Source organism: Phoenix dactylifera, unplaced genomic scaffold, assembly GCF_009389715.1.
Source record: "Phoenix dactylifera cultivar Barhee BC4 unplaced genomic scaffold, palm_55x_up_171113_PBpolish2nd_filt_p 000092F, whole genome shotgun sequence".
NCBI lineage: Eukaryota > Viridiplantae > Streptophyta > Magnoliopsida > Arecales > Arecaceae > Phoenix > Phoenix dactylifera.
Genome location: NW_024067680.1, coordinates 375,694 through 391,586, shown reverse-complemented (window position 1 = coordinate 391,586; position 15,893 = coordinate 375,694). Strand labels below are relative to the sequence as shown.

The 15,893-nt window shown below is 41.6% G+C and overlaps 1 long non-coding RNA gene across 9 annotated transcripts; it reads left to right on the top strand.

Annotated features, from left to right (window-relative positions):
- Window positions 1-9,042: 9,042 nt before the first annotated feature.
- Window positions 9,043-15,330, top strand: LOC103721713. Of its 9 annotated transcripts, XR_005507112.1 has the most exons (6): window positions 9,043-9,557; window positions 9,651-11,711; window positions 12,089-14,305; window positions 14,413-14,582; window positions 14,663-14,812; window positions 14,893-15,315. It is a non-coding gene; the product is annotated as an uncharacterized LOC103721713 (long non-coding RNA). The 9 variants fall into 9 exon arrangements; XR_005507114.1 differs by having other exon boundaries at window positions 9,651-9,831; window positions 10,110-11,711; window positions 14,413-15,330; XR_005507116.1 differs by having other exon boundaries at window positions 9,651-10,752; window positions 11,313-11,711; window positions 14,413-15,330.
- Window positions 15,331-15,893: the final 563 nt, after the last annotated feature.

Genomic DNA, 15,893 nt, shown 5'->3' with positions numbered 1-15,893 from the left:
CAATGTTCTTTCTGGTATTTATTACCCTACTTCATGTTCATTTTTACAACAAGCATATATAATTAGTCAAAAATTTGCAGAACATAGATATGATGATGTTTTAATGCCTATTATTGACCTAATGGAATCTAAATGGAATGAGTATTGGGACAAGATATGTCCTATGCATAACTTAGCTGCTGTATTTGATCCTAGAGTTAAATTAAATGGCGTGCTAATTTTACTTGATGCATACTCTGAAAATATGAATCAAGATTCTGAATCTGCTAAAAATGAGGTAAAACAACTTCTTTATGATATTTATGCTATATATGATGAAAAAATTCGTGGATCTAGAACACAAATACAAACCTCTATTTCTCCTTCTAGTAGTTCTCGTTCGTCATCTATTTTTTCATTCATTGCACAGAGAAGACACACACATGCTTCAAGTTCCTCTTCATCTTCTTCATCTTTAAGTAGTGAACTAGAATTTTATTTACGAAATGATCTTCAGTCTGCATATGATGAAAATCAAATAGAGAATCTAGATGTATTATCTTGGTGGAAGAGTGTTAGAAATCAATATCCTGTTATGTCTGCAATTGCACGCGATATTTTAGCTGTGCCGATGTCCACGGTAGCATCGGAATCCGCTTTTAGTGCAGGTCGGCGTGTTCTTGACGAAAAGAGAAGTAGGATGACGGGCGAAACGGTGGAGATGCTTCTCTGCTTCAAGGATTGGCTGGATGCTGAGGCAAGACTTCAAGATAAAGGTGGACATAATACAACATCCTCTGATGATGATGATACAAACACTACTGAAGACTGAAGACTGAAGAGTGAAGACTGAAGAGTGAATACTGATTCACTGAATCACTGATGATTAGTAAGATTTCTTAATTTTTTATAATTGTACATTTTTATTGTATTCTGGAGGTCAGACCAAGGTCCAAACCTCGGCCCTTTCTTATTGTATTCTGGAGGTCAGACCAAGGTCCAAACCTCCCTTCATGTACCATTTTGATTTAAATTAATAAACTGGTAGGGGTCTATGCCAAACCCCCCACCATTAAGGTGGCTTTATATTCATAAATCCTTAGTGTTCAATATTTATTAATTTATTAAAAAAATTTATGAAGCATTAATTTTTATCGGGCCGAGCCGGGCCCAGGCCCGGACCGTGCCAGGCCCGCGTGCCAGCCCGGCCCAGGCCCTTATGGGCCGTGCCGTGCTGGCCCGCGGGCCGTGCCGTGCTTGGCCCGCGGGCCTAGACCGGGCCGTGCCGGCCCAGGCCCGAAGCGGGCCGTGCCAGGCTCGGCCCACGGGCCAGTACCCTGTGACCCAGCACGGCCCTATCAAATGGGCCGTGCCGTGCCGGGCCGTGGGCGGCCCGGCCCAGTGCCCATCTCTACCAAGATGTGGGCATATTTCGAGCTAAATCAAGTCAGGCGCAATAAAGCTAAGGGCAGTTCTAGCTTGCCTTGTTTGTTAAGAAGCAAGCTAAACTGGAGCTAGCTCATGAACAACCAACTTAGCGGTTTCACAGCCCTAATTAAATTCCAACAACATAGTATATATCACCATAAATCTAAATGCCCATCTTTATCTTTTTTTTTTTTTTTATCATAGTTTTTCGACATTTTGATCTCCTTATGGACCTCAGTCCTAGTAAATGCTGGGACCGGGCTTCATTTAAGAAATATCACGGAGGGACTCAGAGGGAAGACAACAATGCGAAGGGGACCCCACAGCTTGTGCTAGAGGGCGATCGACTCGATGTAACGAGAAGGATCGCCATTATCCAGATTGCCTACAAACCCCGTTGCACAAATTTCGCCAAACTTCTTCGACAGCCGTTTATTTTTTTTTTTTTTTTTTTTTTTTTTTTTTTGCTAAAGAAAAGGGGTAGGGGGGAGGAAGGGACAAGCCCATCTCCGCGTAGCAGCCCCCACTGGGCCCCCGCCCCGCCAGGAGAATGTTCGATGCGGGCACCCCGACCGGTTTTACTCATACCCTCCCCACCCGTGGGCCCGGCTCAGCTACTCCTCTGAGCTCTGGCTCGAGTCCCACGTGTGAGTACGTCACACCCGGCACCACCCCGGCTACTAGCGGTTCAAGAGCGGTCCTAAACCACAAGTCCAAGCAGTGGCCAAAGTAGTGAGCTTCGGTCCATAATTTAATCGTCGCCGCAGCGATTTGAACTTGGAACCTTGTGGTTAGAATTGCTGCCCAGTACCGCTAGGCTACCACCTTGGTGGCTACTCGTTCCCTTTCATCCATCGATCTTTGAAGCTTATTTCAAAAGTAGGAAGCTCTAGTAGGAATGAAAAATTTATACAGTATTTTAGAAGAATCAATATTGTCACACAGTTGAAGAACACATGGCTGGTTAAGTTGATTTTCTGTACACCTGTAATAGGAGGCACATTTTCACATACCTCATATTTTTTTTTTCATAAAAAACATAGAGTCGATTCCTCTTTTCAAATATATAAGTACACTGATGTAACAGGAGAATGGGTGAATAAAAATTTTCTTTCCTTTCTTTAGCCGCTTGCCATTTTCCTCGGTTTATGTCACGCTCTGAATTCAGATCATGACAAGGCCGTGCTATTGCAAATTTTTGCCCGCAATAATACTCGGCCACTTTAAACCTTCAAATCAATTATGAACAATTTTATTCACGAATGTAATCAAATGTTTCATCATTAAGGATTGATACAGAGCTTCTAAAAATATCAGCATTTAATATTCTACTTATTCCATGAATAATCTTATCAGATCAAGTATAATATTTTGCATGCCAGTGCATTATGGTAAGAAACTAACAGTTGTAACAAAGTAGCATTTCATATAAATAAATCAATCATAAAACTATGCATGTCCATTCATGCAACTTCATAAACATAGTTATGCATCATAAAACTTTTGGCATTATCCCATGCTTTGAAATCCGTACTCGTCATTATTCATGCTTTGAAATCCGTACTTGTCATTATTCATGCTTTGAAATCCGTACTCTTAGATGATAGTGTAGCTATGGTCACTATTATTACCCGTGACAGGGCCATAATTTTTACTAACTATTATTTCCCGTTGGCAGGGTCTAAGCCAAGCTATTATAATCCGTTGGCGAGGGCCATATGCCGAGCTATTATAACCCGCTGAAGAGGGCCATAATCTTTGTCAACTATTGTTCTTCGTTGGCAGGGTCGAAACCAAGCTACTATAACCCGCTGGCGAGGACCGTATGTCGAGCTATTATAACCTGCTGGCGAGGGCCATAATCTTTGCCAACTATTATTCCCCGTTGGCAGGATCTAAGCCAAGCTATTATAACCCGCTGGCGAGGGCCATATGCCGAGCTACTATAATCCGCTGGCCAGGGCCGTACATAGCAATCTGAGAGTTCATAAACCATATCATGCTTTTTATGAATCTTATCTCATAGATACATTGGAAAGTGAATGATGACATCATGATGAATAAAACTCATGATCATGCTGAAAACTTTAAATTTTCGTGCAACTTCTATATTATCATAAATTTATATACATAGTATGATAATCATGATAAATGTGAACTATTTAAAATCATTCAACACTTGCTAACACATGCTTGATCCTAATTTTGTGAAAACATAAATAACATATACCATTTCATAATCAAATAGTCACATCTATTTGATAAAACATAAGATTATATCGGGGTTACTTACTTTTTCCACAAATCATATACACAATTCAAATTGCATAAATAATACTTGTTACATGATCCATAATAAGATTAAGACATGTTACTTACCTTAATTTGCTCACCAAATGCCAATTCTCCAATACCTAGCAAAATCATTAAATTACATGTCACTTGCACATTTAATTTCTATTTATTTATAATCTTAAAGTCATTTACAGCCCATCCATAGAACTCAATTTTATTTTCGGGTCCAAAGCCTAATTCAATTTTTGGTTCAGGTCTGGGTCCATTGCATACTGGTTCATATCTGACCCAATTTCTAGTTCAGGTCTGGATCAATTGCATACTGGTTCAGATCTGACTCAATTTCTGGTTCAGGTCTGGATCAGCTTCTGGTTCAGACCTGATTCAACATCTGATTCAGGTCTGATTCAGCTTTCAGCTCAGTTAATTCTGGGTTTAAGAATATTGGGCTCAGACCAGGGCCCAATCCGACCTCGGGCCTTTAAAGCCCGGTTCATTTGAAGCCCACCGCCGAAATTAGCCCAATTCGGCCCACAATAATTTTTATTTAATTTTTTCTTTCTTCTTTTCTTTTCCTTCTTTTCTTCTTTTTCTTTTCCTTCTTTTCTTCTTTTTCTTTTCTTTTCTTTTCTTCTTTTTCTTTTCTTCCTTCTCCTCTCCTCCCGAACCTTCTTCTCCTTCTTCTTCCTTTCCCGATCTCCTCCTCCTCTTCTCCTCTTCTCACATGAAGCGAGGAAGTTTGTGTGAGTGCTCGGGAGGGAGATGGGTCCGAGGTCGGGGGTGCCGGCGGCCGGCCAACATTGCCCGCGGCTTGGCCTGTAGCGGCCGATCCCCCCTTCTTCTTCTTCCATCTTCTCTTCAGAAGGGAGGAGGGCGACTCCCCCTCACGGAAGAGGTAGGTCGCGACTGGCGACGCCCACGGCCGAACTCGTGGCCGCGCCCGCAGCGGCCGGCCCCCTCTCTGTTCTTTGGTGCAACTGGGGGTTGGAACCACCCCCTTGAAAAGAAGGGGCCTCCGTCCCACCGCAGCTCCAACTGAAGCCCGCGGAGTCTGCGGTCGGAGCCGACGACTCCTCCTTTGTCCCCACTGCGGGTGGGGGAGGGACCCGCCACCGCGGCCATGGCAGCAGCCAAATTCGCCGCGACCAAGGAACATCTGCGGCCGAGTTCACTGCGCCGAATCCACAGCTGGGGACCCTAGGTAAGCTCTTCCCCTTCTTTCCTCCTCCTCATCTTCCATTCTTCTACCCTTCCTCTTCTTCTATTTTGATTATTACACTAGATCAACGAAATGTAGTTCATGAACAAGGGTGATAAAAAATTTACCTAGCTCCGAGGAGCTGTGAGGCCTTTTCGACGGGATACTGTGTCTCCTCCGGCGGCTCAGTTGTGGTGACGAGCTGGGTTGTCTCTTCCTCCGTCGCTCCCGATCCAGCTCCTTTGCGCAGAAGGAGAAGGGAATGAGAGGCAGTGAGAGGGTGAGGGATGAAGCATTCCTGAGAAGAGTCCCTGGGTTTTTATAGGCCTCAGTGGGGATGGAGAAGAGTGGTGGTGATTGTGGCTGTCAGGCGGTTATAACTGCCTCAACAGCTGCTGATCTCCACCGTGATTCCTCCCAAGTTTCCAGATGGGCTGCCGACTATAGTCCAGGTCGGCCCATCTGGTCCGGAATTTACATTCTTTTCCCCTTAAAAGAAATTTCGTCCTCGAAATTTTACATACCTCAATTCTTACACAAATGAAGATACTTTGTCTTTTATCTAATATTCTACTAGACTTCCGCTGCGCAACTTTGATTGAGCCTAACATGTCTAAAACTTAGTCTCAATTTGTATTAACTCTAACTTTCTTGTTTAAGTGAAAAGATTCTTAAACATAACATCCATAAGAATAGCTTTCTTAAAGGAGATGACATCACATGAAGACTGGTTCAATTCTTATGGTGTGCATCATAGAGAGTTAGAAACCCAAAAGATACAAAGGGTTGGAAGATTTACAATTAACTGACACATGGAATTATCTGGAATGATACTTGTCACTATTTGGTCACTTGTACCAATGTTCTACTAAATCAATGCAAAAGCTGAGCTCCCGACTCAGTAGGTTTCGAGTCGTTCATCTTTTTATTTGGACAGTCCCGTGCCAAATGTCCATGTTGACCACAAATGAAGCAGACTCTCATCTTCTTAAAACAAGGCCCCCCATGAGTCTTGCCACGGTAGGTACATGCCTCAAATCTCTTCTTCTTATTTGTATTACCTTCAGGGTTCCGTGGCCTGTCCCTCAGACTTTCTGTCATCTTGGGTCTCTTCTGGTCACCCCTTTCTTTTTCTGATCTCTTCAATTCGGCTTCCAATTTTAGAGCCCTTTCCAACACATCCTGGTAACTTGTGAAAATCAAAACGACCAATCTGGTCCTAATCCCATATCTCAGACCCTGTTCAAACCTATTAGCTTTACTTACCTCTTCCTCCATAAACTGAGGAAAAACCTGCCCAATTCATTGAACTTGCTGGTATATTCCAATACTGTCATATTCTCTGTCCAGGGCCAAAAGTTCATTCTGCTTCACCAATCTTATTGACTGAGGGAAGTACTGATCGTAGAATTTACCTTTGAATTCCACCCATGTCAGTTGTTCACCATTTCCTTGAACAACAGTCTTCATAGCTATCCACCCGAACTTGGCGTTTTCTCTGAGCTTAGGAACAACCAATTTGACCTTGACCTCCTCGAAAAATTGTAGGGCATCAAACATCTCCTCTATCTCCCGAATCGAGGTCTCAGCAGCCAAGTAATTAGCCCCTTCCTCAAACATTGGAGGATGCAGCCTCCGAAACTTCTCATAATAGGTATCTGTGGACGATACAGGTCGGAAGGTGGGCTGCGTCTGCTGCTCTTGCTGAAGAAGCTGTACCACCACTTGGCATACACTAGCAAGATCTACCTGAGTGGCTACGACGTTTGGAGCTGGCCGAGCTAGCATGTTGGTAGCTTCTTGGGATGATGCTTTCACTCCTTTTCTTTTATAGTTAGCCAGTACTTCATTCTCGCTATCACTCATCATTACCTATCAAAATATAGTATTAATCATTATTCATTTCATCACTATATATATATATTATTAAAATATTATTATTGTTCTTACTGTAATTCTAATTATGTGAAAGCTAACTTAGCTACTCATTCCCATGATTAATTTTAAAGTTTTTTAAATCGTGGTTAAACCTATTACTCTAATACCACTTAATGTCACGCCGCGAATTCGGATCATGATATGGTCGTGCTATTGCAAATCTTTGCCCCCAATAACACGCAGCCACTTCAAACCTTCAAATCAATTATGAACAATTTCATTCATGAATGTAATCAAATGTTTCATCATTAAGGATTGATACAGAGCTTCTAAAAATATCAGCATTTAATATTCTATTTTTTCCATAATCCTGAAGCATGTCATGCTCCTTGCTCCTAGCAATCCTATTTATCTGTAAAAACATAAATGAATGGGTGTGAGCTATAAAAGCTCAGTAAGTAACCATGCATAATCTTATCAGATCAAGTATAATATTTTGCATGCTAGTGCATTATGTTAAGAAACTAACGGTTGTAACAAAGTAGCATTTCATATAAACAAATCAGTCATAAAACTATGCATGTCTATTTATGCAACTTCATAAACATGGTAATGCATCATAAAACTTTTGAAATTATCCCATAATTTGAAATCCGTGCTCGTCATTATTCATGCTTTGAAATCCATACTCATCATTATTCATGCTCTGAAATCTGTACTCATCATTATTTTATACTTTGAAATCCGTACTCATCATTATTCAGGCTTTGAAATCCATGCTCGTCATTATTCATGCTTTGAAAGCCGTGCTTGTCATTATTCATGCTTTGAAATCCGTTCTCTCAGATGATAGTGCAGCTATGGTCACTACTATTATCTGTGACAGGGCTATAATCTTTACTAACTATTATTCTCCATTGGCAGGGTCTAAGCCAAGCTATTATAATCCGCTGGCGAGGGCTGTATGCCGAGTTACTATAACCCATTAGCGAAGGCCATAATCTTTGCCAACTATTGTTACCCGTTGGCAGGGTCTAAACCAAGCTACTATAACCCGCTGGCGAGGACCGTATGCCGAGCTACTGTAACCAGCTGGCGAGTGCCATAATCTTTGCCAATTATTATTCCCCGTTGGTAGGGTCTAAACCAAGCTACAATAACTCGCTGGCGAGGGCCATCTGCCGAGCTACTATAATCCGCTAGCGAGGGCCATAATCTTTGCCAACTATTATTCTCCGTTGGCAAGGTCTAAACCAAGCAATTATAACCTGCTGGTGACGGCCATATGCCAAGCTACTATAATCCGCTGGCAAGGGCCGTACATAGCAATCTGAGAGTTCATAAACCATATCATGCTTTTTATTAATCTTATCTCATAGATACGTTGGAAAGTGAATGATGACATCTTGATGAATAAAACTCATGATCATGTTGAAAACTTTAATTTTTGTGCAACTTCTATATCATGATAAATTTATATACATAGCATGATAATCATGATAAATGTCATCTATTTAAAATCATGCAACACTTGCTAACACATGCTTGATCCTAATTTTGTGAAAACATAAATAATCATATACCATTTCATAATCAAATAGTCATATGTATTTGATAAAACAAAAGATTATATTAGGGTTACTTACTTTTTCCACAATTCATATACACAATTCAAATTGCATAAATAATACTTGTTACATGATCCATAATAAGATTAAGACATGTTACTTACCTTAATTTGCCACCAAATGCCAATTCTCCAATATCTAGCAAGATCATTAAATTATATGTCACTTGCACATTTAATTTCTATTTATTTATAATCTTAAAGTCATTTACAGCCCATCCATAGGACTCAATTTCTTTTTCGGATCCATAGCCTAATTCAATTTCTGGTTCAGGTCTGGGTCCATTGCATACTGGTTCAGATCTGACCCAATTTCTGGTTTAGATCTGGGTCAATTGCATACTGGTTCAAATCTGACTCAATTTCTGGTTTAAGTTTGGGACAGCTACTGGTTCAAACCTGATTCAACCTCTGATTCAGGTCTGATTCAGCTTTTGGCTTAGTTAATTCTGGGTTTAAGAATATTGGGCTCAGACCAGGGTCCGGTCCGGCCTCGAGCTTTTAAAGCCCGGTTCATTTGAAGCCCACCGCCGGAATCAGCCCAATTCAGCCCACAGTAATTTTTATTTTATTTTTTCTTTCTTTTTTTTCTTTTCCTTCTTTTCTTCTTTTTCTTTTCTTCCTTCTCCTGTCTTCCCGAACCTTCTTCTCCCTTTCCGATCTCCTCCTCTTCTCCTCTTCTCACATGAAGTGAGGAAGCTCGTGTGAGTGCTCGGGAGGGAGATGAGTCCGAGGTCGGGGGTGTTGGCGGCCGGCCAACATCGCTCGCGGCTCAGCCTGTAGCGGCGGATCCCCCCTTCTTCTTCTTCCATCTTCTCTTCAGAAGGGACGAGGGCGACTCCCCCTCACGGAAGAGGTCGGTCACGACCGGCGGCGCCCATGGTCGCGCCCGCAGCGGCCGGCCCCCTCTCTGTTCTTTGGTGCAAATGGGGGTCGGAACCACCCCCTTGAGAAGAAGGGGCCTCCGTCCCACCGCAGCTCTGACTGAAGCCCGCGGAGTCTGCGGTCGGAGCCGGCGGCTCCTCTTTCGTCCCCACTACGGGTAGGGGAGGGACCCATCACCACGGCCATGGCAGCAGCCAAACTCGCAGCGACCAAGAAAAATCTGCGGCCGAGTTCACCGTGCCGGATCCGCAGCTGGGGGGACCCTAGGTAAGCTCTTCCCCTTCTTTCCTCCTCATCTTCCATTCTTCTATCCTTCCTCTTCTTCTATTTTGATTATTACACTAGATCAATGGAATGTAGTTCATGAACAAGGGTGATAAGAAATTTATCTAGCTCCGAGGAGCTGTGAGGTCTTTCCGACGGGATACTGTATCTCCTCCGGCGGCTCAGTTGCGGTGACGAGCTGGGTTTTCTCCTCCTTTGCCGCTCCCGATCCAGCTCCTTTGCACAGAAGGAGAAGGGAATGAGAGGCAGTGAGAGGGTAAGGGATGAAGCATTCTTGAGAAGAGTCCTTGGGTTCTTATAGGCCTCAGTGGGGAGGAAGAAGAGTGGTGGAGATCGTGGCTGTTAGGCAGTTATAACCGCCTCAACAGCTGCCGATCTCCACCGCGATTCCTTCCGAGTTTTTAGATGGGCTGCCGACTATAGTCCAGGTTGGCCCATCTGGTTCGAGATTTACAGTTCGTTCCCTATTCTTGTTAATAGCAATGGAGCTAGAGCTACTTTTCATATGGTATCAGAGCAGAGCTTATTTTTCAGGCTGCATTGAAACCTTCTGTGAACCTAAGCGTGGAAGAGCTTAACAAGCTTGTTGATGGAGATGTCGAAGAAGTTATCAAGATCGATGCCACGGTAGCTGATCTTCGGCTGGCCGGCCACAAAATCCTCCATGGCTGCGGGCAAATGGGATGTTCGTCTCGAGGGACACCGCGAGCAAGAGGCGATTTAGAGTTTTTTTTGGAGGTTCTTGATCGGAGCAGAGCAGATCTGAGATCTTCCCCTTGTTTTTGGGACTTCTTGATCAGAGCATATTTGAGTTCTTCTTCTTGGTTTTGGTGCTTGCTGATCAGAGCAGATCTAAGTTCTACTTCTTGGTTTTGGAGGTTCTTGATCAAAGCAGAGGAGATCTGAGTTCTTCTTGGTTTTGGAGGTTCTTGATCAGAGCAGATTGGAGCTCTTCTTTTGGTTTTGGAGCTTCTTGATCGGAGCAGATATGAGCTCTATTCTTTCTCTATGGCTCTCTCTCATACTTCCGATTCACTTGATTCCACTGAGAATCCTTCGATCCCCTTCTACCTCCCTTATGGTGATCATCCTGGTCAAGTCTTGGTGGCTCAACTTCTTACCATCGAGAACTATAGCTCTTGGCATCGTGCAGTGATTCACGGTTTGCGAGCAAAGCGTAAGTTGGGCTTCATAGATGGTACAATCCCCAAACCAAGTCCCACTGATGCATCCTATTCCTCTTGGTTGGCATGTAACAATATGCTGCATTCCTGGTTGATGAATTCAATTTCACCAGATATTGTTTCTAGTGTTCAATATATTGAATCTGTTAGAGAGCTATAGTTGGATCTAGAAAAACGATATTCTCAAGGATATAGAGCTAGAATTTCTAAGTTGCAATCACACATTGGTGCTCTTTCACAAGGCTCCAATTCTGTCTCGGTCTATTTCACTCAGTTGAAAACTCTTTGGGATGAATTAATGCAGTTCAGCGCTCTTCCTTCTTGCAAATGTACTTCCACTTGCAGTTGTGGTGCTCTCACCACCATTGCCTCTTTTCAACATGAGGATTATGTTGTAAAGTTTCTTAATGGTTTAAATGACAGTTTTGTCTTTGTCAAAGATCACATATTGCTGATGGAACCTTTGCCTTCCATTAACAAAGTCTTCTCCACTGTGCTTTAAGCTGAGAAGCAAAAATCTAATCGAGCTAATTTGGCCGTAATGTTTCTGTAGAGCCTGCTGCTTTAGGAAGTCAAACTAAGCCCCAACAACAATATCAGAGGAACAAATCCAGCAGTAACAACAAGAAACGTCCCATTTGCAATTGGTGTGGGAAGCAGGGACATATAGAGAACAAATGCTTTGAAAAGCATGGATATCCATCCGGCTGGAAGATCAATCGAAATAAACCTACAAACTCTAGTAGAAAGAATACCACTTCTGCCAATCATGCACAAGGAGCCATGATCGATAAAGGGGATGCAGCTGGTGACATTCCACAACTCCTATTCACTCATGAATAATGTCAGAAGCTTCTCTCATTGATTTCAAATTCAGATATCTCACAGCCATCATTAAGTAACCAAACTTCACACCGAGCAAGCAGTGTCTTAGGTCCGCCACCAATGTCAGGTACTCCTCTGCCTTATCCTTCAATTCATTCAATTTTTAGTGTCTTCTATGAACCACAATATCTTTCTCTCTTGTCACATAAACCTCATCATCCTTCACAATCATCTTGGATAATTGATTTGAGTGCCACAGATCACATGGTGTGTAGTGTCACCCTGTTAACTTTCGTTTCTTATCAAGTGAATTCTGTTGTGCAACTCCCAAATGGTAAATCTGTTTCTGTCACACACAAAGGCACCATACACATCACTCCACACTTAATCCTCACTGATGTTCTTGTTGTTCCCTCTTTCACCGTCAATTTAATTTCTGCCAGTAAGCTCGCTAAGACAATGAAGTATTGTTTAATCATTCTTGTTGGACTTTGTTTTATTCAGGCCCTGCCTACATGGATGACGATTGGACTAGCTAGAGAACGGGATGGTTTTTTCTACGTGCATTCACCTTACAAACTACATTCTAAACCTCAGAAACAGTCTTCCACACAAAATCACAATCTTTCAATTGCTATTCCATCTCTCAGTAAAGCATATGGTGCTGAATGACATAAGTCTTCTTTTCTTTGTAATGATTTCGATCTTTGGCATTATAGGTTAGGCCATTTGTCTAAGGATCACCTTCATAGTATAAAGAGATCTTTAGGAGTAAACTCCTCTCATCAACATTGTATAGTCTATCCTTTAGCAAACTAGAAACGTCTTTCTTTTCAATCAAGTACTAGTGTTACTCATTCCATTTTTGATCTTATACACTATGACATTTGGGGACCTTATTCAGTTGCTGCAATTGGAGGTTATCATTACTTCTTGACTATAGTAAATGATTATTCTTGCGCTACTTTGGTATATCTTATGAAAACAAAAGGAGGCACTCAACAGCTGCTACAATCCTTTTTTACTCTTGTTGCCACACTGTTTGGTGTACAAATTAGGAAAAATCGTAGTGATAATGGACCTAAATTTCACATGCCTGATTTTTACAAAGCCAAAGGTGTTTTACATGAAAAATCATGTGTTGAAACCCCTCAACAAAATAGTGTGGTTGAAAGAAAACACCAGCACTTGTTACAACTTGCAAGAGCCCTTCGATTTAAAGCTCATCTTCCATTAAAATTTTGGAGGGATTGTGTTTTGACCGCTGCTTATTTAATTAATCGCATTCCAACCCCTGTTCTGTCCAACAAATCAACTTATGAGCTACTTTTCTGTAAACCACTTTATTACACTCACTTGTGGGTTTTTGGTTCATTATGTTATGCTTCAACTCTCTCTAGAAATAGATCGAAGTTCGATGCTCGAGCCACTGCATGCATCTTTATTGGTTACCCTCTTGGCATGAAGGGATACAAACTTTATGACTTGAGTTTCCACTCAATTTCCGTGTCTCGTGATGTTGTTTTTCATGAAAAGATCTTTCCTTTCAAAAGAAGCATGTAATCTCCACTCCCTCCGTATCAGGCACATCCCCTGTTGTTTTATCTCTGCCAATCATGGATAATTTTCCTCACCATGTCACCTCCACTCCTGGCTCTCAAGCTTAGAGCTCTTGCACATTTCTCCTAATGTCACTTTTTTTTCTGACTCCCAAGTTCAGACTTCTTCTCCTGTTCCTACAAACCCTGCACTTAGCAGTCCTTGACCTACCAGAGTAAGACATCCTCCCTCTTATCTTAGAGATTATCACTATAACTAGTCATCTCATTCATCTAATAGTCCATCATCTTCAATGACAGCAGGACCTGCTCCAATTTTTAAGTACTTAGGTATGTACTCAGGTATCATCTTGTTCTCTTTCATCTGTTTTGTCTTATACAAAATTGGCACCTACACATCAAGCTTTTACTCTTTTTATTTCTTCACATTTTGTACCTCAAACCTACTCTCAAGCTGTTGAGTATCCTGAATGGTGTCAAGCTATGAAAGCTAAACTCACTGCTCCCGAGGAAAATAGGACTTGGACTATCGCTGACTTGCCTCCTAGTAAGCAGCCAGTAGGATGTGAGTATGTGTACAAGATTAAATACAAGTTAGATGGGACTATAGAGAGATTCAAATCTCGGTTAGTAACAAAAAGTTACGCTCAACAAGCTGAGATTGATTACTTAGAGACTTTCTCTCCTATGGCTAAAATGACCACAGTTAGATTACTCTTAGCAGTTGTTTATGTTCGTGGGTATTTTTTGCAATAGCTTGATATCAATAATGCTTTCATTCATGGTGATTTGCATGAAGAGGTGTACATGGAGTTACCTCTTGGATATGCTGGCAGTAAGAGGGAATTTTCTGGTAAGGTGTGTAAACTAAACAAGTTATTATATGGCCTAAAGCAAGCTTCAAGGCAATGGTACTCAAAACTGTCACAAGCTTTGCTTAACTATGATTTTCAGTAGTCCAAATCAGATCACTCTTTGTTTATCTACAAGTCTGACTCTATCTTCTTGGCACTTTTAGTTTATGTTGGTGATATCATATTGGCCAGTGATGATATGAATGAGATTACTCGATTGAAAGGGTTCTTAAATGAGTAGTTTAAAATCAAAGATTTGGGGCAATTGAAGTACTTCTTGGGAATCGAAATAGCACGGTGTAAAAGAGGTATTTCCTTGTCACAAAGAAAGTATGCTCTTGAAATCTTAGAAGAAGTTGGTTATTTGGGGTGTAAACCAGCTGATTTTCCTATGAAAACAAATCTGAAATTGCAGAATACTGATGAAGATCTGCTCACTGACCCTACAAGCTATAGAAGATTGATTGGAAAACTTCAATATTTAACTGCAACACAGCTTGACATTTCTTATTCTGTTGGTAAGCTTAGTCAGTTCATGGATAAGCCGGCAAAAGCACACATGAATGCTGCCTACATAGTGCTAAGGTATATCAAGCAAAATCCAGGACAAGGGTTGTATTTTCCTGTTGATTTAGAATTGCACATCAAAAGTTTTTGTGATTCAGATTGGGGAGGCCGTAAGGACATCAGAAAGTCAATAACAGGGTACTGCATGTTCTTGGGTCATAGTTTGGTATCCTGGAAGTCAAAGAAACATTCCACGGTTTCCAGATCTTCAGCTGAAGCAGAGTACAGTGGTCTTGCTTCAACAACCTGTAAGGTTTTGTGGTTAAAATACTTTGCTTGCTGACTTGAAAATTGATCATTCACGACTAGCTTTACTCTTCCGTGACAGTCAATTAGCCTTACAGATTGCAAAAAATTATGTATTCCATGAACGTACTAAACACAGAGATTGACTGTCCTGTTGTGCGGGAAAAGCTACAAGTAGGAATCATCAAACCAATTCACATTTCCTCGGGTTAGCAAATAGCAGACATTCTCACAAAGGCTCTTGGAAAATTACAGTTTCATAATCCGTTGCGCAAGATGAATATGATCAATATATATTCATCTTGAGGGGGAATTTTAGAAGAATCAACATTGTCATACAGTTGAAGGACAAGTGGCTGGTTAAGTTGATTTTCTGTGCAGCTGTAATAGGAGGCACATTTTCACTTACCTCATATTATTTTTTTATATAAAGTATAGAGTCAGTTCTTCTTTTCAAATATATAAATACACTGATGTAATAGGAGAAAGGGTGAATAAAAATTTTGTTTCCTTTCTTCCAGCCGCTTGCCGTTTTCCTCGGTTCCTTTCCTGTTCTTGTTCACAGCAATGGAGCTGGAGCTACTTTTGATACAGTACATTAAAAGAGAGTTCGGTGGTATCTCGGAATTACTGAAGTTCGCTCAGATATCGGCATCGGAGGCCTCTAAACGGCGTCACCAGCCAATTTGAAAGATTCGGTGTTTGGGGCTCCGTCACACTGAAGTTTGCCCAGGGCATCGAAAACCTTCACATCGTGCTATCCAATCAGTTTGAAAGGTTTGGTGTTTGGTACTCCACGGTCTCGTCTTGACCATATCTGGAAAAAAAATATCATCCATGTCTTAATGAACCGTGAAATGCCTTGCTCCTTCGTACCTGCCTTAATGAACAGTCAAAGTTTTATGCCTTCCCTCTGAAGGATGTAGCCCATTGAAACAAGAACAAAACAAAAAGTAGAGAGAAAAATGGAGGAGATCACTCTACACCATACCCTAAAAAAAACAAAAAAAAGAGTCATATCTATCTTAATGAATCATGAAATGCCTTCCCTCCTTCGTACCTGCCTTAATAAACTGTGAAAGG